Source organism: Grammomys surdaster, unplaced genomic scaffold, assembly GCF_004785775.1.
Source record: "Grammomys surdaster isolate TR1022 unplaced genomic scaffold, NIH_TR_1.0 146, whole genome shotgun sequence".
In the NCBI taxonomy this organism is placed as follows: Eukaryota; Metazoa; Chordata; class Mammalia; order Rodentia; family Muridae; genus Grammomys; species Grammomys surdaster.
The window spans coordinates 12,818,671-12,843,447 of record NW_021604604.1 but is presented as its reverse complement, the minus strand read 5'-3'; the positions used below and the strand labels follow the sequence as shown (position 1 = coordinate 12,843,447).

The 24,777-nt window shown below is 43.4% G+C and overlaps 1 long non-coding RNA gene across 1 annotated transcript; it reads right to left on the bottom strand.

Annotated features, from left to right (window-relative positions):
* Positions 1 to 532: 532 nt before the first annotated feature.
* LOC114619094 lies at positions 533 to 23,242 on the bottom strand. Its single transcript, XR_003711059.1, has 3 exons — positions 23,182 to 23,242; positions 1,770 to 1,976; positions 533 to 915 (listed from the first exon to the last, which is right to left on the bottom strand). It is a non-coding gene; the product is annotated as an uncharacterized LOC114619094 (long non-coding RNA).
* Positions 23,243 to 24,777: the final 1,535 nt, after the last annotated feature.

Genomic DNA, 24,777 nt, shown 5'->3' with positions numbered 1-24,777 from the left:
TCCCAGTGCTTGTGTAGCATTCAGAAAGCACTGGAGTCAATTCCTAGCACTGTTTAAATTGGGATATGTTGGTGAAAGCCTGGAGGTGGAGGCAGGGTTATTCAAAGTTCAAGGTCATCTTTAGATACATAGGAAGTTCAAGCTTGCTAACCTGGATGACCAGGAACCCTGTCTGAAAAAACTAAACCAAGCAAACCAAATAGTGACCAGAGATGGGCTAAGGAGCACATGCTAAGACCAGTTACTGGCTCAGCGGTCAAAACAAGAGGTGGTCCATCTTGGAGCCATTATAATCGACATATACCTAGAGGGGCCCAGTAAGGCCTGAAGCAATATGCACATCCCCCAACTCGGGGCACCCCAACCTGTGTGATTATTTAACAGCAAGCACAGCTGATCTACCACTGAGAGCAAGAGTCAGATCTCAGAGCTGAGAAGTGTCTTAAGTCAGGCCAAACCCAACATCCTGTGGCCTCTGGCTTTGACATAATACCACCGTTAATTTCTATTTGTTCTCCGCTTGAATGTAATAAAGACTACCTTTTATCTTGCTGTGTGTTTTGTTTACACTTGGTGTGGATTACTAATGGGGAAAGTCCCATGGACCAGGGTGGTAACAACGCTCATCACAGTGGAGAACCTAAAGGTAGAGTTAAAAAGGAAACTGTTTCATGGGAGACTGACCTTGCCTTCTGGAATGCCAGCAGTCCCTCAGCCCTCCTTTCTGATGTTTCCCAAACTGAGGCTGTGTGGTCGGGGTGGGGGCAGCAGGATGGCAACATGACTTGTTTAACAAGCAGGAACAATTCCCTGCTGTTTCTACAGGAAACTGAGATGTGAACATTTCAGGAAGGAAGTAGATTAGAGCAGGAAGTTGAACAGAAACACTGTCCGGTCCAAATCAATGGTGCGGTCCTAGGAGGCAAGCATATAGGATAGCAGAGTCACAGGAACAAATCGGTAGAATAATATGGCAGAGCCTAGCCACACACTCGTCACACCCAGCTCCCACCAATGTCGGACACACAGCTGAGCCACACTTCTGGCCCCTTGCAGTTCCATGGGGTTATAAATGGGTTCTTTTCACATCGGGTAGAAGAGAGATGCATTCCGTGTCCAGTCACAGCCTGAACAAACCTCCCACAGGATGTACTGTATGTTCTTTGCCTGTCTAGAGCAATGCTGGAAGGTAGGCATAGAAGAATTTAAGGACATAACTAGAGTACAAATATCCACCTAGACTTTACATCAACAAAAACAACAACAACATAAGCTTTCTCATCTGGTGCAAAGTCAGAGATTTAGGAGTCCATGGCAGGAGTTTGTCTTAACTCATTTGCTTTTATAAACTGAAGCAAGAGGGATGGGAAGATGGTTCTGTTACAAAAGTACAAGCCATGCAGATGAGAAGACCTGAGTCGATCCCTAGAGTCCAGTGCTGGTGGTCTCAGCACTTTGTAGGGGGATACTGGTGAATCCCTGGAGCTTGCTGGTCAACTAGACTACCCAGTGAACCCTGGGCCAATCAGCGTTGCCTCCCCAAAATGCAAGGACACCTGAGGAATGATATCCAATGAAGACCTCTGGCCTCTACACACCTGTAAGCACACATGCACAAGCACACATGCATATAGATGCACACAAGCAAGAGATGTATACATACATGTACACATACATATAGAAGCAATATCAAAATAATTCTCAGGGGAGCCAGGCCAACAGTCACCAGTGATGCATGTTGCTGCAGCTGAAGGCTCTTCTTCACACACCTTGTGTCTCACGTACTATTTATGTCCTGGCTTCTTGGAGCAGCAGTCTTCATGTATTTTCTCTACTTCCTCATCTCCCACTCATTCCTCATTCCATATGGTCTGCATCATGTTCCACACCCTACTGAAACCACCTATGACTCTCCACCTGGCATGTTCAACCCAACGCTTTTCCTTCTCACAGAGTGCTTTTTATCCAGCAGTGACCTGCAGATTTTAAGAAATGCTACATTTTACATTTCCTGGAGAAAAACAACAACAACAACAACAACAACAACAACAACAAAAACAACTCTGTTGCTGAATTCCTTTCTGGAGACTCAGGCCCTGCTGAGAAGAGAATTCAATCTCAGCCATTTGAGGGACTCCTTTCCCAGATTCTGGATTGTACAAGTGTCAAGATGGTTTTAGGCTGCATAGATCACTGTAGGTAGGGCCTCAGGCTCATAAGGTCTGGAGTTGCACGCCTCTTGTCAAGCGAGTCTTCCCTTAGAAGCAGGAAGGTTCCCTGCCTTGCGGTAAGCCTGGCATACCTGGATTAGAAAACATGTTGACTCCCTAAATAGACACTCCTTCTGCCACCAGCCTCAGCTCAAGTTCTCTGTCCTGGAGGATGCTGTCTTCTCCCTAACTATTGTGCACCCAGGTTCACAAGCTCAAGGGAGGTCTTCCTCCACTCACAAACAACTCCATCTTTTTTGAGCACAGAAGGCAAGGAAATTCTTTTTCTCCAGAATCAAATACTGTGCCTGGGCTGGAGAAACACACTAACTTCTCCCACCAAGGCATTCACTAATGAGTAAAAGCTTGTGCAGAGGCTTTGCTTTTCTGGAATTCTCTGAGCCATACAAGTTCCTCTCCCTGCCAGTCTCTCCATTGAGTTTCATGACCATTCTCGGTTGGTTAGTTTGCTTACATGTTCTTGATCAGCCTTTCTCAGTCCTCTCTAGTCTCCATACATACCCCTAACTTGTCTTCCTTTTCTCTCCTCTCCTCCCCTCCCCCACTACATGCAGGTATCTGTGTCTGTGGAGGACAGAGGGCAAGGCTGAGTGTTTCCCTCCATCTCTCCGCATCTTACTTTCTGAGGCAAGGTCTCTCACTAAACCTAGAGCTCGTTGATGGAGAAGACTGGCTAACCACTGAGGCCTGGAGACCCTCCTGTCTGCAACTCTCCAGAGCTGTGACTACAGGTACTGCCTGCCAGCTATTTCACATAGGTTTCAGGGATTTGAACTCATGGGTAGTGAGTATTTCCCAACTGTACTCTCTCTTCCGTCATCTCTTTTGTTTCTAAAAGAATTTTTGAGACATTTTGGACACATGTAAATGGAAACCTTGACAGCTTTCTCCTAAGTCCAAACAGTTTCAAAGAAAGAACTTTCTAGCCTACTACAAGTATCAATATCTTAAAATACAACCATCATAATACCACTCTTTTAAGCCAATTGGAAACTTCTTTTGAAATAGCAATGTGTTATAGACCACTCCCTTCTGTGCATACTTCAGCAGCTCTTGTTTGGTAGCTGGAGTTACATATGGCTCCTTCTCCTCTCTCATATCTTAGTTCCTCTTAGGTAGAATTTAACCATGTTATCTATATTATACTTTACAGTCTTTTATAGGTCATCATCTTCAGGGGGTATCTATTAACATGTTCTCTTGCCAGAGCTGAGGAAATAACTCAGGAGAATCTGATTTAAGATCCATGCAAAAAAAATCCAGGCAAGGTGATGTGTGCTCATGAAACCAACATTATAATATCACAGGGGAGGCTAAGACAGGTGGATTCCCTCGGAACTGCTGTCCAGCCTGCCTAGTCTACTTGCCCAGTGTCAGACAGTGAGAGATCCTGCCTCAAAAACAAAAGAGCAACAACAAGAAAGGATGGTGCTTGGAGGGCAGCAGGTGAAGTTGTCCTTTTGCCTCATATACATACATACATACATACATACATACATACATACATATCTCATGCACATACATACATATCTCAAGCACATACATACATATATCTTATGCACATACATACATATCTCATGCACATACATACATACATATCTCATGCACACACATACATACATATATCATGTACATACATATATATTTTGTACACATACATACATACATACATCTGTACACACTTGAGTGCACACACACACATATACACATGAACACACATAAAGTTTGTTCTCACTCATATCTATAAGCCTCTAAATATTAAAGTTTTTTCTCAGATTGTGTTCTATTAAAATAATTCTGAATAAATATACAATGGACTGAATGATCGCAAATATTATAAATCTGCCATGTAAGTATTAAATGTAACAACATAACTTCCCCTCAGCTTTATTGATTATAATTTATATCCTAGAAAATCCTCCCATTTCAATTGTACAGGTTAGTGAGTTTGGGCAATTATCCTCAGTTATGGAACCAACACCACAAACGAGATCAAAATACTAAATACTACTACTACTACTACTAATAATAATAATGTCTACATTTCTGCAGGAAGTTCCCAAGCCTGGTTCCCAGTCCTAGGTAGTCACATATGTTTTTTCTACCTCTATAGTCTTGTCATTAAAAATAAAATTAGGAGGCTGGGAAAATGACCCAAGGTTGAGTATTGCTCTTATAGAGGACCAGATTTGGTTCCCATACTCCACATCAGCAGCTCAACTCCAGCTCCAAGCAATGGGACGCTCTCTTCTAGCCCTCCCAAGGTACCTGCACACATGTGTACATACCCACACAAAGACACACATGTGCACAGAATAGAATAAAATAAAAACTGTAAAGAGTTTAAAATCAAAGTTTGATGGGAATGTATCTTCGTCTGATAGAGTCATGCCAACATAGGTAGACAGACAGCTAGACAGACAGATAGAGCCATGCTAACATAGGTAGAGAGACAGACAGACAGGTAGACAGACAGATTCACATCCTCCCTTCTGTGGTTTAGTTATCTGCTGATAAAAATGTTCTTGTTGCTAGAACGAAACAGGACTCACCCTCGATTTTGTTCCTCTCTTTCATGTTTATACATTGTGGATTCTGAGAACTTTTATTCATATAAACAAATGGATGGGAAAATAAACATTTTTTGTTTAGCTTATGGAAATGTCTCTAAGTTTTTTAACCTCTCTGTGAATTGTGTCAAAAATCACATAATGATTTAGGATCATATACTATTTGAGAGATTTAATAGCTGACAACCCAGGAAGGTCCCCCCACTTTGGTTTTGTTGGGCATGCAGAGCTGAAAATTGTTTGGCTAGCAGAGGGTCTGCTATTTGGTCAGGAGAAGGGGATACGTCTTATAATGAATCCAAATATTACCAGCTGCCTCCCGGAAGCCTTGACGGGTTTTCACCCTTCAGAATAATTGAATTTAATGCTGAGAGGTATATCTGTCTTTTGGAAAGAAAGGCAGTTTTCACGGGATAAGAAATGGAAGCCGAGGGTGGAGATGGAGCCCAGTTGGTAGGTTGCTGGCCTGGAAGCAAAAAGCCTGGGTTCCATTCCTAGGACTACCTAAATAGTGTGTAGTGACACACACCAGTAATCCTAGCACTTGGAAGGTAGACACAGGTGGATCAGAAGGTCAAGGTGATCCTTGACTACTATAGAGTGAACTCAAGGCTAGCCTTAGCTACTGAAGACCCTGGGAAAAAAAATACTTTTTTTTTTAAGAGAAAAGGAAAGGCCAGGTGTGTGTCCAGAGGTGTTCCAGGACAGCTGAGCTATAAAGAGAAACCCTGTCTTAAAAAAAAAAAAATAGGGCTGGTTGTGGTGGTACAAACCTTTAATCCGAGCACTTGGAAGGCAGAGGCAAGCAGATCTCTGAATTTGAAGCCAGCCTGGTCTATAGAGCCAGTTCCAGGACAGTTGGGGCTACACAGAGAAATTTTGACCTGAAAAATCAAATTAATTAACTAATTAATTAATTAAGGACATGGAAGTTGAGGACATAGAAATGGATTTGCTAAAATACCCAGCTCATATAGCCCATGGAGAGTCTGAAGCCCCACTAGGGCACTTTATCCTAGTTTAAAGGCCTCTGCTCTCAATAGCTAGGATTAGCTTGGACCCAGGTTATGATCATCTGTGTATCTGTTAATATACAGATGGAGAAAATATATATTGTAAATATACTGTTGATAAATTCTTTCAGTCTTCAGATGAGAACTAAGATCCAGTGATGTGAATGAAAGCTCAACTGTATTCTTCCCAAACAAGGAAAAACAACAGATTTATTCTATGCTTTGCTTTGATTGAACACAGATTTCTTAACAACAACAACAACAACAAAAATTAGCACAAGGGACCGAGAGATATAGCTAAGTAGTACAGAGCTTGTCTAGCCTCCTCAAGCCCTTGGATTTGATCTCCAGCACCACAAAAATGGTAACAGTGTTAAAATAAAATAAAGGTTAACAGAAGCATTTATATGGCATGAGCCAAAATAACTGTCAGCTAAGTTACACAAAGGATATTCCATCATTAATTTTAATGAAAAGTATAATAAATTTATAATTCATGTAAAGGCACCGTATCCCACTTCTAATGGAAATGTGAAAGCTTTAAAATTAGTTGTCTGAGAAACAGATAAATCCATCCATGATAGCTAAGATCCAAAACAATTTGATTAATAACTATCAATGATGTAAGGATTATTCAGCCAGAAACAAGAGGTTAGGCACGTAATTTCCTCGGCTTCTTTCCTGCAATTTAATTGCACACAAAAGAAAAGAGCAGGAAGGCTTCCTTGTCCTTGGTTGGACTATGCCTTTACAGTCATTCACTGAATGCCCATTTCCTGCCCTAAATGTCTGTGGGATATGGTGAGATGCCTGCCTCTTAGGCTCTCTAAGTGCAAGTAAGTGCTGTTTATAACAAACTCAAAGCAAAAGACATGTTGGTGTAATCTGAGGGTCCTGTACAACCCAAGTTCACAATCTTATTTATTATTTTCTGTAGAGGACAAGATGGTGAAGCAAGTCTTTCAAAACTCCACCCCTGGTCTAGTCTTTGGATTTGGTATATCATCTGCTGAGGCATCTGAACTGTTTGTCTTATTCATCTTCACATAGAAAGCAAAGCCTTCCATTGCCTTTGTTGTATTTATTACCCTCTATTCAGATTCTGTTGCTTGGATTGTAGGAGTGCAGAATCATAGCTCCAAGCTTTTGTTGGTCAGTAACAAATGAAGCCTACTCTGCTCCACACAGCTTGGTTTTTCGAGACAGGGTTTCTCTGTGTAGCCCTGGCTGTCCTGGAGCTCACTCTGTAGACCAGGCTGGCCTTGAACTCAGAAATCCATCTGCCTCTGCCTCCCAAGTGCTGGGATTAAAGGCGTGCACCACCACTGCCCAGCTGTTCCACATATCTTGTCTGACAAAGTATTCACATAGAAAAATGCTACCAACAGCTGAGGAGCCATGGGCTTTGAGTAGGGGAGTGGGTATGTTCTAGGTGAACTGATTACAAAACATATTTCACCCTTGAAGTCTCTGATTCCAGTTCTTAAACCAAGATTGATGGTTATCAACAGGTTGAAGCACAAGTTCAACTTTAATGAAGAAGCCAAGGGCAACTGAGGGTCTCTGGGGCTCCCTGGAGTTCAGGTGTCCCCAGATCTACCTCTACATGTGGAACTGGTTCTCAAGTTCCAAGGTCAGCCTCTGGGGAGTTCATTTCTGGAGTGCAGAGCTTACCAAACTGAGAGACTAGGGTACTGGCATAAAAGAGACTCTCTGCTCACTCCATTTCAGTCATACTGTCATACTCACTTCCTAATTTTATTTTACTCAAACCAACAACAGAAGCCAAGTGGCTATTATTCCCTTCTTTGCATGTTAGGTAAGATCAGGGCACCTTCAGTGGCAGCAAGAGGACATAGGTACTATCAATGCTGCTGAATGTATTAATTTAGAACACTGTAAGCAATGATTACTGGGAAAAAATCAAGCAACACAGTAGCATAGAGGAAGAAAAGCTACGCTTCTATGAACATAGCTACTACCCCATAGGGATCCACTGTAGGGCCGGTGAGAGGGTCAGAGGGTGAAACACTTGTGCCAGAAGCACAATGGTCTGATTCCAAGACCTGGAACTCATGCTAAAATATTAATCAATAAAAAGTCAGACTCAGAGGTGATGATCTGTAATCTTAGTACTTTTGCAGCAAGATGGGACACAGATACAGAAGAACTGCCTAGAAACTCAATGCCAGCTGCCATCAAGAACATAGTATAGAAGAAACAAGAGGGACTCCGACACAAAAACATGGTGGAGGAGAGAACTCACTCCAGAAGTTGTCCTCTTGCCTCCACATTGTCACTTTAACATTCATGAACCTTAACCTACAAATGACATACACAGACACACAGACAGACACAAAGACACACACTACACACACAGACACATAGACACACACACAGAGAAATACAGACAGACACAAAGACACACAACTATACACACACAAACAGACACACAGAGAGAAACACAGGCAGACAGACAGACACAAAGACTCACAAGTATACACACAGATACACTGACATACACAGAGAGAAATACAGACAGACACAAAGACTCACAACTATACACACACAAATAGACACACAAACAGACACACAACTACACACGCTCACACAGAGAGACATACAAACATGTGCTCTCAAATTTAAGGGGAAAAAAGGAATCTATCATTAAGAATTAAAGATAATTCAGGCGTGGTGGCAGATACCTTTAATCTCAGCACTCAGGAGGCAGAAGCAAGTGGATCTGGATCCCTCTGAGATGGAGGCCAGGCTGGTCTAAATTCAAGGCCAATTCGAGGCTGCATAGTGAGACCCTCAATAAGACAAAAGAAATAAAAATGAGTTAGAGGCATACCATTTTAAAATATCTCTATGCATTTATAAACACATACGACCCCACACATCAAGTATACGCTGCCATCAAAGCCTTCGTTGGAGGCTACCAATCACGCTCTTCTGTGATTTAGATAGTGTGCCTTAGAGATCATTTGTGTCGTTACATAGATTCTAATTTCATTTTTAGGAGCTGTATTATTTCCAGATACACCATATTTTCTTCCCATATTCGGGTCAATTACAATATGTTGATAATTTCTTTAGTATTCTTAAATGTCAGCATTTCTTTAGTAAACATCAAAGGAAGAATCACTTGTCATTAAATATCTACATTTAAGTTATGGAGGACTCTCTCACATAGCCCTGAGTACCTCTGCTTTTCAGCTCTTGTTCCTTTGTTTTTATTTTTTACTTTGTTTTTTGCTTGTTAGATTTCTGAGACAAGGTCTCACTATGTAGCCTTGGATGGCGTGGAACCCACCCCTGATATGGAACTCACAGAGATTAATTAACTCACTTCTGAGTCCTGGGATTAAAGGCATGAACCACCATTCCTGGCTTTGATCTCTTGCTTTTTGATATCTCTATATGTTTGTGGTGTATGTTCATGTGCCGTGCTTGTGGTGGTTTGAAGGAAGAGACCCTCCACAACTCATATATTTGAATGTTGATCCCCAGTTGGGGAACTGTTTGGGAAGGATTAGGTGTGTGTTGAGGTTTGTCTGCTGCTGTGTATTGTAATACTAAATACTGGCTCCCAAGGTCTGTTTGCCCCACAGGGATGAGGAAATCCTCGTACATCAAGTGATGCTATGTACCGTTGTTCCTTAATTTAAAACTATTGGTTGAATAAAGATGCCTACAGCCTATAGTGGGGCAGAAGAAAGGTAGGTGGGGTTTTAGTTCCTGGGCTTAGGGTCTGAGGCAGGACAATGAGAGAGAAGAGAGAGATGAAAAGAGAGGAGAGGATGCCATGGGGTAGGTGAATCACGAAAACATGCTCATAGCCAGGCAGTGGTGGTGCACACCTTTAATCCCAGCACTTGGGAGGCAGAGCCAGGCAGATTTCTGAGTTCAAGGCCAGCCTGGTCTACAGAGTGAGTTCCAGGACAGCCAGGCATATACAGAGAAACCCTGTTTCGAAAAAAGAAAGAAAGAAAGAAAGAAAGAAAGAAAGAAAGAAAGAAAGAAAGGAAGGAAGGAAGGAAGAAGAGAAGAGAAGAGAAGAGAAGAGAAGAGAAGAGAAGAGAAGAGAAGAGAAGAGAAGAGAAGAGAAGAGAAGAGAAGAGAAAAGATGCTCACGAGGGCTGGCCAATTGGAGTAAGATCAGCCCAGGAGGAACATGGCAAATTATAGCTTCAAGTTATTGACAGGGAAGTAGATAAAAGAGCCTCAGAGGGTTGATATCTGCCCATCCCTAATGCTGTTAAGGCCTATTATAAATGTAAAGGTTTTGTGTCTTTTATCTAGGAACTGAATCATCAAAGGCAGGGTAGAAACCCCCAATTAATATTAAATATTTACCACAACAGGTGTGGCCTTGCTGGTGGAAGTGTGTCACCGGGAGTGGGCTTTGAGGACTCAAATGTCTAAGCCATTCCCAGCTATCTTTCTCTGTGCCTTATGCTTGTGGATCAGATGTAAGCTTCCAACTACTACTGCTCCAGCACCATGCCTGCCTGCCTGTCTGCCGCCATGCCCCGCACTGTGGTGGTCATGGACTCACCCTCTGAACTGTAATCCCCAATAAATTCCTCCTTCTATAAGGCAGCTTGGTCATGGTGTCTCTTCACAGCAAGAGTAAAGTAACTAAAACAATGCTTGTTTCATGTATGTAAAAGTATATGTCCATATATGTGCACATGGATGTAGAGATCAGAGGTTAGCATGGCCTGTCTTCCTCCAGTGCTCCCACTTTATCTCACTGTAGCCAAAGCTTGTAAATTCAGCTCGTCTGGCTAGCTAGTTGGCCTCTTGGGTACTGAGAAAACAGGTGGGCCAACACGCCCAGCAAGCTTTTATTTGGGAACTGCTGGGATCTAACTCTAGTCTCCATCCTTGTCTGGCAAGCATTTTATCCACTCAACCATCCCCATAAGTTATTTCTATTTTTATTCTCCTCCTACAACAACAGTCTTACCATGTAGCCTCTGCTAGTCCAGAACTCATGGAGATTTGTCTGTTTTTGCCTCCGGAGAGATGGGATTAAATTGGTATATCACCTTGCCCAGCCTCTTTGGCTTTTAACCAAAGAAAGTGAAACTGGGAGAGTTAATGGCAATGCAGGAAGCTGCCTTTAGCCTTAGCGAAGGACTGCAGCCCTTGCTAAGCTGGGCTGTCTTCACTCTGTAGGGCATAGCATCCTTGAGTTTGTCTATGAAAACTCAGGTGTACTCTGTGCTAGTTGTCTATTGCTATGGAGGAAAAAATTCACTCCAGACTTAGCATCATAAAATAAGACTCTTTTTTTTTTCAGTGTCTTTTGGTCAGAAATCTCAACATGACTTAACTGGTGAATCAGGCTCAGGGGCTCTCATGAGCCTGCACTCAGGGTACCAGCCATGCCTACAGGTACCTGGAGCTTGGCTGGGTTGGCAGGAACTGTTTCCAAGCTTACTTGCTGACATGACCGGTGAGCAAGAAGCCACAGCTCTTCACCACATGGGCCTGATATCTGCTCCTGATAATGTGTTCCACAAAGAAGTAGGCTGAGAGAGAGGACAGAAGCTATGACGGCATCCAGACTCTTATCTCAGGATGGCACGCTTTGGCTTCTGTTGTATCCTATTGGTCACATGGGCCAACCCTGGCAGACCATGGGAGGAGTTGCTTGAGGTTAAACAGCACCAGGCAAGGCTCATTGATTGATCTTGGAAACAGCTACCAGGCAGTTACAAACACTGTGACAGCAGCAATATCTCACACATACTTTTAGCTACTACTCTCCTCCCTGAGCAAGAAGAATAAAGCCATATTAACAAGAGGAAGGGGACCTGGTCAGAAGTCCCCTTAATAGCTGAGTGCCTATGTCATCTTGCTTTGTTGAATGCGTTCATTGACAATTCTCAGAGAGTAACATCAGAGAGCATTATCTGAGCTCCTCAGGGAAAAGGAAATGATAAACATAACCATTTTATTTAAGTTAACGTTTAAATTTTTTGACCCATACCTAAGAATTTTACCATTTGCTCATGACAAATAAAACAAGCTTCCAGCTTAAAAACACCTCAGCAATTTTATTCTCCAATGTGGTTAGGACCCAGCCTGATGCTACTGTTTCCTAGTCTACAAAGATTAAACTAACTTAATTATCTACACTTTCTTGTACGTGCTTAGACAATCAAGTCCTACAGGGTTAGGCCTGAGTTCTGCAGCAAACAACCAACAAACTCAAAAGAACAAACGTCAATTGTTTTACTAAAAGGAAGAAATTAAAATAAGACAAGAATGTGGAGAGTCTTTGAGAGGAGGCAGAAGGGGAGAAAATAACTACTTTAATCTCCATTGACTGTGAACCAAAGACTCTCCAAATTGATCATATATTTACAGAAAGAGACATGATTGTGAATAACAGTGGGGAGAGGCTGTCTGGTTTTGAGCATTTGAGGACATGTAAACGAATGTAATACAAATACTGTTTAGGGTCATAGCAAATGCCAACTCTTTGATCAACAGTAAATGACATGCTGCTTAAAGTCTGAGCTATCAGACAGGCAGCTCCCACCCTTTGCTGAATCTGTCCAGTCCAGCCCACTCCCTCCTCTCCTACCCACTTACTGTCCACTCTCTGAGTACTCACTAACCTAATCTCCCAGGGTTTTTAGCTGTGTTCCTTATTCCAGTCTTGCTAAACATCTACAACTGATCACAACTGCTCTGACTGTCACCAACGGTGTGCCAGGAGCAGTCATGGGCATTTTTGCAACATGGCCCCATTTCTTCACTGTCACATCTGTCTCTGTGAGGCACGAGGAAGCTAACTGACAAAGTAGATTTCCAGTATCAAGGCTGATAGAGGTATCAATCAAACCCAGAGCTGTGTGACTCCAAACCTATGCTCGGTCTTCCTTTTCACTCACTCTTCCTTTGATAAGGAGTTTGAAGTGAACAGTTTGGAAAGCACTCTTGTGTGAGTGGGTATATCTGCACATATGTGGGTGCACATATATGTGTGTGCACATGTGTGTGCACTGTATGAGCCTGTAGTGTATGTGTATGTGTGTATATGTGCATCCATGCCTGCATGTGCAAGCCAGATGAGGACATCAAGAATGCTTCTCTATCAACCTCTGCCTCATTCCCTTGAGACAGTTTCTCATTGAATCTGACCTGGGCTGACAGCCATCAAACCTCAGTGTTCTTCTGTTGTAGAAATTATTTAAATCCTGGCCCAAGGTTTTTACCCTGCCTTTGACCCTTTAGTTCCTGGATAAAAGACACACACAATCTTTATATGTAAATATAAGTATAAACGTAAATATAGGCCTAAAACAACAGAAGCACTGGGCAGATACTACTCTCTATGGTACAATCGGCTTCCCTATTGATAATCCTGAGTTCTTACTTCCTATGTACTATGCTTCATCTAGGCTGCTCTTAACTCCAATTGGCCAGCCCATGGGGCCATGTTCTCCTGACTCCTAACCCATGGCAGTTTCTCCTGCCTCCTCCTGCACTTTCCTCTTCCCCTTGTGGTTCTCCTCAGCTCCAAGCCCTTGAAATCTACACCCTACCTATATCTCTTCTGCCCAACAATTAGCTGTTGGCATCTTTATTTACCAATCAAAAATAACTTGCGGACAGGGTCACTCAGTGTCTACATGGGGGTCTGGACTCTCTCATCTCTGGGGCAACCAGTCATGGGGGCTCAAATTAACATTGGAATACAGCAGCATTAGGCCAACCCACTCTAATCCTCCCATCCCTATCACCTCCAGTGTTGGGGTTAGAGGAATGCATGGCCACACCTACCTTTTGACTTAGGTATACAGCAAGCATTCTAACCATCATGGAAGTATATCCCTTACAGAGCTCTGACACCTTATCTTGAATGAAGGTGAGTTAATTTATCTCTCCTTTATCCCCTCTGCCTTCTGGTGTGCAACTTCATTTTAGGTTCTTAGACATTTTCTTTATGTTCTTAAGAATTTATGGGTCATTTGGAACTTTCCATGAAAATGAAGGTCTTGCAAAGCTTTAGGAACAGCAGTGAGTGAGCTATGACAATACCCCAGGTGCAGCGCAGGAACCTCAAAGGAGTACGTCTTAGTGTTATATTTATATAGTAAGTAGATATAAGACTCCTATGGTACAAACACTCAGCAGCTTACCGCAGGCTGTTAATGGTGGCACTGTGGTCACCATCACCCATCATCAGTGAGTGCACATTCTTAAAGGATATTTTTAAATGGCTTGCCATCATATTTGGGATGCATGTTAGATTCCCTCTTGCTAAGTGACAGATGGGAAACATAAAATCAACTCTGCCAAGAAAAGAATATATCAGCAGAGATTAAGATGGACACTGTGCATGAAATCAACCTAACCAAACCAAGATGTGAGAGCTGACCATATAAATGGTTTTTTCTACCATTAACTCCCACAGTAATGATTTCATCTCAGCAAAACAATACCATCTGTTGCACTGAATGCTAATTTTAATTTTATGAGTGTTGAGGTTTCTGCTAATGCTGAAGATGTTTTCATTTTATAATTGTATAAAGTAGCAATAACTTTGTGTCTGGTTTTAAATATTTAAATGCATGCATTATCAGAATCCCCCTATTGTGGTCTGGGTAGATGGCTTGGTGAGGAATGGGCTTGCTATGTAGGCTTGAGGACCTAGCTTTGGTTCCCCAGAACCCCTATAACTGGGTATAGTCAAGTGCTGGGAGCAGCGCATGAAGGTCCTTGCCTCCTCCAATCTCAAGAGAAACCAGGAAGGTTAAGCAAGAGGCATTGTCTTTCCAATGGGAAAGATGAAAAACCTGCTCTTCCATCCAGACAGCTAAGAATTGATTGAGAGCCTGGTGATCTGCACTATCCGTTGGGCCAGGACATACCAAGCTCCTACAACCACAACAGAAGGTGACTAGTGATCTAAATGATACTTAGAGCCAGAGGCCTCCCCCAAGCTCCCACAAGCAGAGCCAGTGGTGGCTAATAGTCTAAACGACCTCTGTACTATATGTCTGACTGAGACCAGACCAGACCCTAAAGCCCTCAAGCTAGTATAGGTAGCTTATCTCTAGAGCCCATCTTCTTGGGGAAAAAATGACACTACCCTGCATTGCAATGTTTCAATGCAATTACACTTCCTTGTGCAATGGGGATTGTATCATACCAGGAAGCTTTTTTTCAAATTATGCTGGACTTAAGTACACTGGGAAAAGAACACCCTGTTATTAGACTCCCCGAAGTCGGATCCAGTCTGATGAAGTCAGTCTGCACTGGCTTCTCATTCAGGCGCTGGCTTCCCCGTATGGCCCTGCAGGGACCCTCTCAGTCAAGGGTGTCTGTAGTCCCAGTTCATTTTGGTTTTTTAAGACAGGGTTTTTCTGTGTAGCCCTGAATGTACTGGAACTCACTTCATAGACCAAACTCACAGAGATCTGCCTGCCTCTGCCTCTCAAGTGCTGGGATCAAAGGCATGTGCCACCCACCACTCCCTAGCTGGTCCCAGTAATCTTCTGGCAAAATGAGAGGAACAGAAGAATCTAATGATGTCACAGGCCAGCTAGCCTGGTAGCTTCTGCACCTTCTAGCAAAGACACCCTGCTTTAAATAAGGTAGAAGATGAAGGGTAACATGCAAGGATGACCTCTGACCTCTCCAAGGGCATCATGGCCTGTATTCACAGGGGCACTCTCTCACATATACAAAGTAAACAGAAATCTTTCTGTTTTAAATGGCAAGAATGCATAGCAATCTAGACTCAGTTCCACCCTGAAGCTCTCAGTTTCTTGCACTAACTAACCAACTTCCTGAATCAATACTTGGAAGATATCTCTTCTTCCACACCTCACAACTGAATACACACACTGGCCAGTGCTCTGACCTTAGTCTCATTTTTTTCCTCCTTTGGATACTTTCGTTTAGGGGCATTCATCCATCTACCCAGCTGTGATTATTGTGAATTTATGACTGAGGTTTTTGGGGGAAAAGCCTGAACTCTGGCGAGCCCTAAAAGCTAGGCTTAGCCACCTATCCCCTACACACCAATCAAGAGACAATTGATGGCGACAAGTAGAGAAATGAGAGTTAATCAATGTGGCCCCACTTACAGAAGGAATCTGTAAAGCAGTCTAGTGACCCTCAGTCCATTTCAGGACGCCAGCATGAGCTTTAGTTTTAAATAGACTAGAAGGCTGCATAACTAAGATGTCCTTGTCAACATGCAGTCCTTCTCCTCTGCTTGGTTCTGGTTTACGCAGGATGATCTGTCATGGCTTGAGGGAATAGATCTAGACCCTACAGGACAGCCCCTTCTATTTCTCACCTTCATGAGTAACTGTTCCCAACTGGATGAAGCAACTTTCCAGAGGGTGCTTTCTGTTTCTGGAATCCAAGGTGACCGCAGGTTTAGGACTCTTGTCTCTGTGCCTTCAGCCAAAACAAAGAGGACAAACACAAACGAAGGCAGGGATGCTGGGCTCCTCGCCTGCTCTTAGTTACCTGAGAGCCCAAGGAAGGGGTCAATGTGTTTAAGAAAGGCACCTGCAAAGCCCCCATGTTTAAAGGCTTCCCCTCCATCCTACACATGACCATCTCTTCATAACCAGTTTCCAACTCCCAGAAGTCGTCTCCACCTAACAACCCCAGGGGCAGAGTTCCCTGGAGCACAGAGTTCAAGTCCTGCTCCTTCCCTCCCTGAACTAGCTGGAAACAAAGCCCCCGCAGGTCATCGCAACTTTGTGTTCATGGGTCACAGCGTTTTTCTTCCTCTATTTCTTCTTCTTGCCTTTCTCCCTGTCCCTTTCTATTATTCCAATCGGTTCCCCCCTTTTATTTCTGTTTCTTTTTTTTTTCTTGAGGCAGGGACTTCTCCTTGTGTAGCCCTGGCTGGCATGTATCTTACTGTGAGCAGGATAGCTTCAGATTTACAGAAGTCCTTTTGTCTCTGCTTCCCACGTACAAAGATCACAGCCTGGGCCACCACTACCAGCCCTTGCACATTCTAAAGTTAGATATTTTCATTAAGGTTGACTTCTACCTCCCTTTCTACTCCAGTTTTCTCTCCATCCTGCTTGGCCATGCAGATGAACCACTGGAATGGCTGTGGCACATCAGGTTTTGACTAAGAGTAAATTGAATTAGGGACACATCTGCATGGACTGACTGGGATAGACCCTGTGGCTTACAATCCCTCCTGTGTATGGCTGTTGCTAGCTGTCCTGGATTAGGAATGACTTCCAGAAATCTTTCTACTTATCCACTAGGCTAATATTTTTGACTTTATGCCATTAATGTGAAGTGCCTCAAGCCACATTATGGTACCAATGTGTCCTCCTGAACCCAAACCTAAAAGATACAATTAGATCAATTTTGAGATATGCAATCAGATCTCACTGAAGCTATCTGAAAAGAACTGTCTTTCTTCCCTCCCTCCCACCTATAGTCAAGAGATAAATTATTGTTATGGCCGGGTGGTGGTGGCACATGCCTTTAATCCCAGTACTTGGGAGGCAGAGGCAGGCGGATTTCTGAGTTCGAGGCCAGCCTGGTCTACCGAGTGAGTTCCAGGACAGCCTGGGCTCCACAGAGAAACCCTGTCTCAAAAAAACAAAACAAAACAAAACAAAAAAAAAAAAAACACAGGAACCTCTGTATTCACATCACATATCGTAACAGAACTGTAAACTCCAGATAGATTTGTAACAGCCCACATAAGAAAAAAAAAAAAAGAGCCTATTTTCAGATTGACCTGTAAAACGTAGTGTAGTTAGATAACCCATAAAATAATGAAATGCAGAACAGAACTAAATAAAACTCTGCCCTTTGTACCTTAGAAAGGGTTGTATTTTCTTCATTTTTTTCAAAGGAGGCCTAAAGAGGACATCCAGAATTGACCTGCCTTTTTGGGGCTAGCCAAGTCATAAGTCATAGTCACAGACCTTGGTAAGCCCCACCAGGAACAGGCTTTGATCTATTACTGTATGTAGGTTGTGGTTTTCTATGACTGCCTGTGCACATAGACAGGGACACACAGCTAATGATGCTGAAGTGTCACGTGGCACTCTTGCTGCTTCAGGGAGGCTGCGGATCAACCAGAGGGGCTCTCGGCCTGGCGTGAGAAGACAGTTTCTAGAAACACTTCCTTCCTTTACCTTTTCATTGAAACGGAAAAGCTTCCCTAACAAAATTACAGAAAGAGCTGGACTCCTGCTCCTCTGCAATGCTTAACATTCTACTACGTGAGCTGTACTACCTCAGCGGAGTTCTCCCTCCCTGCCTACCTTTCCCACCTCCCTTCAAAACTAAGTTTCAAACAGGATATTTTACTCTAAAAGTCAGCATGTAAGAATGTCCAAGAACAAAGATCTCCTCCACTCACAGCCCAAACCATAACCAATATCAGCAGGGTACTTGAGAAGCCCAACGTAGACGTGATGACGTCATCTAACATGACATCCGGGTTCCAACCTAAGTCCTGCTTGTGGTTTACCACACATTGTCAACCAAAGACCAACCAAGGGTGCTGCAACCCACTTGCTTCTCCTCTCTCATTCTAATGCCTTCCTTCCTTCTTTGCAAATAGTCTCTTCACTAAGTTATGCCGGATGTTGAATACACCGTACAGCTTCCTGCAAGAAACCATAGGAATGGAGTGAGGAAAGGACCATATAAGTACTTATTAAAAAGGCAAACAGAGTCCACACAGCCGTGAAAACCTCAGTCTGGGAGCCCGAAACTCAAGGCCTCAAACACCAGATTTGTGTTCCTGTCAGACGCGGTCAGAGCCACTTCCTTTTGCAGTGGGCAGTGGTGACTAGAGAAACTCATAATTGTTCAAAGTGGTAAAAATAGCGATTCTGAGTGTTCATCCATAGATAGGACATCCATATTAATGCTCGCTCCCCACAAGGCTCAGGGAACATCACGGAAGAGGAGGCGGAGAGAGTGTAGGAGTCAGAGGATGGAAGAGTGCTGAGAAATGCTGTCTGTGGACGTGACACGGCTGCCACATACACGAACTCAAAACAACTGTGACTACTGCACAAGACCTGAACAAGATAAAGCCAGTGAAAATTCCACACACATTCCCTTAGAAAATGAAAGGAGGAAGAGATCCCAAGGCTCCAACCCTGCCTAAGGAACCGTGGCAGTTGGTGGCTACAAGGAAAAGAAAATCCCTTTAGGAGGTGTGGTTACTGGTAGGTTGCCCTTGCCCCAGTGGTAAGTCTCAAACCCATGTGAATACATGTAAAAATTAAATAAACAAACAAAGTATGAAGTTGGGAAGGAGATGTGTTGAAAGGTCCAGAAGATGTTGAAGTGTGTGGGGGCCTGGGGGTGGGATAGGGTAAGAGACGGATGTGATCAAGATATACCGTCTGTATATGAAATTTTCAAAAAATAAAGAATATTACTAAAAAATACAAACACAATTTCCTTTTTTCCATTTATTCTATTTTAATTAATTAATTAATTAATTAATTAATCCTCTCTCTTCAGAAAAGGGGAAGCCTCTCATGGATAGCAACCAGCCATGGCATTTCAAGCTGCAGTAATTCTAGGCACATCTTCTACTGAGACTAGAAGAAACATGATTCAATCAGAAAACTGTGTCTAAAGGCTAAAGTTCCTTGTCCATAATTGGTTTTAGATCAGTCAATAAAGATGCCAACAGCCAATGGCTGGGCATGAGGCGGGACCCCTAGAGTTGTGTGGGCTAGGATGCAGAGAGGAAAGAGAATCACCATGATAGAGGTAGGGTGTGGGGGGAAAGAGGATGGGACACAGTAGCGACAGGAAATAAAGCCAACCAGCCATATGAGATTCCAGGAAAGTGGCAGATTCCCTGGTTGGCAGTTAAGTCTCTGTGAGCCCCTATGGACCCAAGTTAGTTGACTTTTTAGGTTTTCTTGTGATGTCTTTGATCCCTCTGGCTCCTACAATCCCTTTCTCCTGCTCTGCGGCAGGATTCCCCAAGCTCCGCCTTATGTTTGGCTGGCAAACACAACTTCTAACACATGCTACAACCTGGATTAGCCTTGAAGATACTCTGGTAAGTAATCCAGGGATGGAGGTGCACATCCGTAACTGAGGGGGCAGAGCCAGGAAGGCCGCTGCCAGTTTGAGGTCAGCCTAGGCTATAAAGCAAGACTTTGTCTCAAAAACAACAAAAAAGATATTAAGTCTAAAAAGCTAGACACAAAAGAAAAAGAGAATACGATCCTGCTTACATGGGAATAAAGGCATCAGTATATACACAAGAATGTAGTCATCCGGGATGAGGGAGAGGAGCTGGAGAAAACAGGGTTTAGTTTGGTGGGCATACCATTTCCGTTTGAGGAAAGGAAAGTGTTCTGAAGATAGGTGGTGGCAATGGCTGCCCAATAACATTTATATTCCTGCTGACACCGAGCTGTAAACTTAAAATGGTTACAATTTTACATTATGTCTATTTTGCCAGAATAAAAACAAGAAAAACTCCTTGAAATAGCTGTCACACAATCTCAATTTGATTACAGAATGTGGATTTATCTTATGATGAGACCTTCCAGGAAGATCCAGAAAAAAATGGTAAAGTGGCTGAAGACTGAGTATTCATTTTTTAAAGAAGACCATTTAAAATATATATATATAACCAAGGACAGTCTCATTCATCAATTGCCAGTCACTACAGGGTATTAGGTTAGCCCACAGAAGACTTGTGTTTTCAACACATGGTCCTCGGCTTGTGGTAGTATTTTAAAGGCCCTCGAGTCATCAGGAGGTGGGCCTTAGCTGTCAGATACAAGTTGCCAGAAGTAGGACTTGGAAGGTTACACCTCCCCTGGGTCCAGTCTGTTTCCTCTCTGTCCAGTCTACCCTCACCTTGACAATCTCCTGCCTCATACTCCCAGTCACAGGAAAGAGCTGCTCTGCTTTGCCGTGAGTCCATAACCCCATGATGAACTATGATCCTCAAAATAAATCCTTCCTTAGGTTGCTTGTGGCAGCTTTGTCTTTTCTTTTTCACAGCAAAGAGGAAAGAAATGAAGACTCCCAAACACCTTTGAAGGTGTCTTAGACACTTCCTCAATTATAAATAAACACACACAATGTCTGTTCCCAAGAGCAGGTCCATGACAATTCTAGTCATCACTTTGACCCAGCTCAGTCCCCCTGGGACAGTCAAATATTTGATCAAATAGATTAACTCTAAGTAGAACATTCTGGTTAACTGCTTCATCTATTCATAGACAACCATACTGAAGGAGTGTTCCTATCTCAGGAGTTACAAAGAAAGTAATGAAACAGTGGTGGGCATGGATCTAATAAACCCCCTGGGGTACAGCTAATACCACTTCTCAACACACAGAGGCTGGAACAGATGAGAGCTGTCTGGTGTGAACAATTGTGTCTGGGGAGCTCAGAATTCACAGCAGAATCCAGCCTGCTTGAACAGTCTTTTCTTCCATCTTTCCAGACTACCTCAGCACAGCCTGACCTAATGTCAGCCACCCCAGAGCTTTAAAGTGCCCTTTCTCTTTGGTTCTGTGTTAATGGCTTACATTAATCACACAATTCATATTTAACTTTAATGGTTTTGTAACTATTAATATATTACTAGAGCTAATTTTGCACTGGGCACATTTTCCCACTCTGTTCATATATTCAGTTCTTGGCTCATGATTTGTATTATTGCCAGGGGTCATATAATCCTTGACGTTCAACCTGGTAATCTGGGTTAGAGCACTGTACCTTAGGTATTCCACAGGTTTCTGGCTGCTGTCAGGATAATGAAGGCAATCCAAAATTCCTTTGATTCGTTCATCATGCCAACCCCACGAAGCTGACTCCCAGCTTCTGCATGTGTCGGCTCTTTCACTAATCTTGTTAGGGCATCTGACTTCAATGTCAATTAGCCTCAAACCCTGTGCTATCAATGTCTCGGGCCTTTTCTCATCTTCTGACTTGATAACATCTTTTCTACTTGAAAAAGCCAATTCACTCTTGTGCCTGCCTCTTGATTTTTCATTTGGACTCATTCAAATTGCAATAACGAAATCATTTTCTCTGTCTTCCCTTCTCCATCAAGAATAGTACTGAAATAGTCAACCATAGAAACAACCTAACAGGCACAGACAGTGTCCAAGCAGGGCTAGCCTGTTCTTTCCGTAGAAAGAGGCAGGAAGAGGGAGGGTTTTGGGAGCTCTGAGATTTTCAAGGAAAAAAATTATCTAGGCTGGACTCTTCCTGAATGCTTCTTTCCAAGGTGTGTCTGTAGATCTTCTATATGATGTTTGTTTGTTTGTTTGTTTGTTTGTTTTTCAAAACGGGGTCTCTCTATATAGCCCTGGCTGTCCTAGAACTCATTCTTTAAACCAGGCTGGCCTCAAACTCACAAAGATCTGCCTGCCTCTGCCTCCTGAGTGCTAGGATTAAAGGCTTGTGCTACCATTGTGCTGATCAACGTGATTTAAACATTTTTTTTTTCATCAAAGGTTGCTACCAAATCGAGGAATGGTAAAAATGGTAGCCTGAATAAAAGAGGCCTGGTGCAAAGACTCCATGGCTTCTGACTCCGTTGACTCAAAACATATCCGTAGAACTGGTACACACAGGGGAACTACATTGGCAGTTGCCTGGAGTTGGAAAGGGATGGAGATGGCTGCTAATGGGTGCAAGGACATTCAGGGAGGATGTAAAAACGCTCAAACTTGGTGTGACGGCTGCGAAACCTAGGGAAGATGGTAAAACCCATTGAATTGTACACTTTAAAAGGGTGAGTTGCACAGTATCTGGATTTATATCTCAATAAAACTGTCACACACAGACCGACTCTGTGTAAGTGGGAACAGGGAGAAAGAAGTGAGCACTTAGCTCAAAGGAACGATAAAAATCAGGGGGAAAAGGCTTCTTTTGAGAGAGAGTGGAAGAAAGGTTCTTGTAAAGCATTTAAAGCTTTTGACTCAAGTCTCATGGAGCGTACTGTGGCGAAAGCTTGTTCTAGAAACTGCAGGAACCAACGGGGCAAGGGGTGGGGGGTAGGGTCTGATAAGAGGGAAAATACATAAAAGGCAAAGCCATCTGGGACCTCAAACACATGGAAGGGAAGAGTCGGAACACCAGGAAGCCGGGTGGAAGTCGTGGGGACCGGGACTGACACAGCCACACAAACATCTTTCTAAAATAAAGGTTAAATGGAACAGAGAGCCCACTTTTCTCCCAGCCCCTTCATTTCCTTAACCTGGGTTTGGTCTCTGCGCATCTCTACCTTCCCGTGCCCTGCCCCGTCCTCCCCCAGTCCCCCCTTCCAAGTCTCCTCCCACCCCCACCACCTCGCATGCCACTGCCACACCTACCCACCTCCCCAGCCCTTACCGCGAATTATTCCCGGAAGTTCAAACAGGATTCTCTGTCTACCAAGGTGTTCTTCCTTCTTGCTTCGATGATCACAGCCACAGAAATATACACACACAGGAGGCTAGCTGTGCTGGACTTCCATCAAATTCCAGCCCCGGAACAGGCTTGTCTGCAGTCCAGATAGATCTTCATATTAAAGCCATTATTCCTAGACAGAACCAGGAAGAAACTGGATTCACCAAGCACAAGGGAAAAGGCTCCTTCTGGGAGTCTGCTCAGTAGCTTGCAAGAACCCTTGGTTGGAGCTGGCACATTTAACTTCCTCCCTGCTAGGCCCACAGCCAGCCAGCCAGGGATTCTTTTTGAGGCTGGGCTATGTGGCCTGGGGCAAACCCTTTAAACTCACTTCCCCCTCCTGTTTTTCTTCCAGGTCGCCCAGGGTCACAACCGTCATTGTGATTCCTATCATAGAATTCTTAATTTTGAACAGGGAAGCCACAGAGTCTGACGTTTTCCAGAGTCTGAGAGTCACAAAATGAGGCCCTGGGTTAGGCCAGGATTCCAGCCTATGTCTCTGTCCCTAACTCAATTCTTTTTAAATACAGCCAAGGAAATTATCAGGGTGACATTTCCTGATAATGTCTTTTAAGGGCAATGAGAACGAACACAAGGCTACAAATAGCTTATTTTTCTACTTGGATATTTTTTGGAAAAAAAAAAAAAAGAATAACGAAAAAAGAACTCGAAATCATATAACTGTCTAAAAGAAAAGCATGGGACTGGAGAATGGCTTAGGTGTTTGCGGGAAACACAAGAGGACTCAAGTTCAAATCCCCAGCACCCCTGCAACAGCCAGGCATGGCTGAGCATGTCTATAACCCCAACCTTGGAGGCCAGAGACAAGCCAGCCTAGCCCAGATAGCCAGCTTCAGGCTCAGTGAAAGAGTCTGCCTCAGAAAGCAATAGAAGAAGACATCTTACTCCTCTCTGGTTTCTGCACATGTGTGCACATGTAGCATACACCACACATATACATAAGACCACACACATGAAAGAGAGGAGAGACAGAAGGAAAAAAGATAAAAGAGAATGAGGGAAAGAGAGGAAAGAGAGAGAGGGGAAAGAGAGCAGAAGGTTAGGAGGGAGGGCAGGAAGGCGGGAGGGAGGGCAGGAAGGCGGGAGGGCGGGCAGGAGGGAGGGCCTGGCAGAAAGCAATGTGCCTTCATCATGAGGGCCTGGGAGTGCCTAGGCTGAGGAACAAGTCTCTGCCCCTAATGTTCTTCCTGGTGTAGGATGACAAGGCTCCCAAGTAGTCCTGTAAGATCTCAGTGCCAAGTACAAGGTGACCTCACTCACGTTTGCTCAGCTGTGAGCATGGGCACTCACTTGGTTCTATAACTATGATTCTTATTTTCAGAACTGCATTTCAACTCATTCCCTCTAAGGAACTGGGTAGGTGAGAATTAGAAATTGTATCGCTGAAGAAAATGTAAAGTAAGTACCTATCCCCACCCCAGTTCTACTCACTTTCCACAAAATGCAAAGGATAAATACAAGAAAGTTCAAGAAATGCATAATTAGAATAATTTCCTATAGCAATTCACTGTCAGGTGC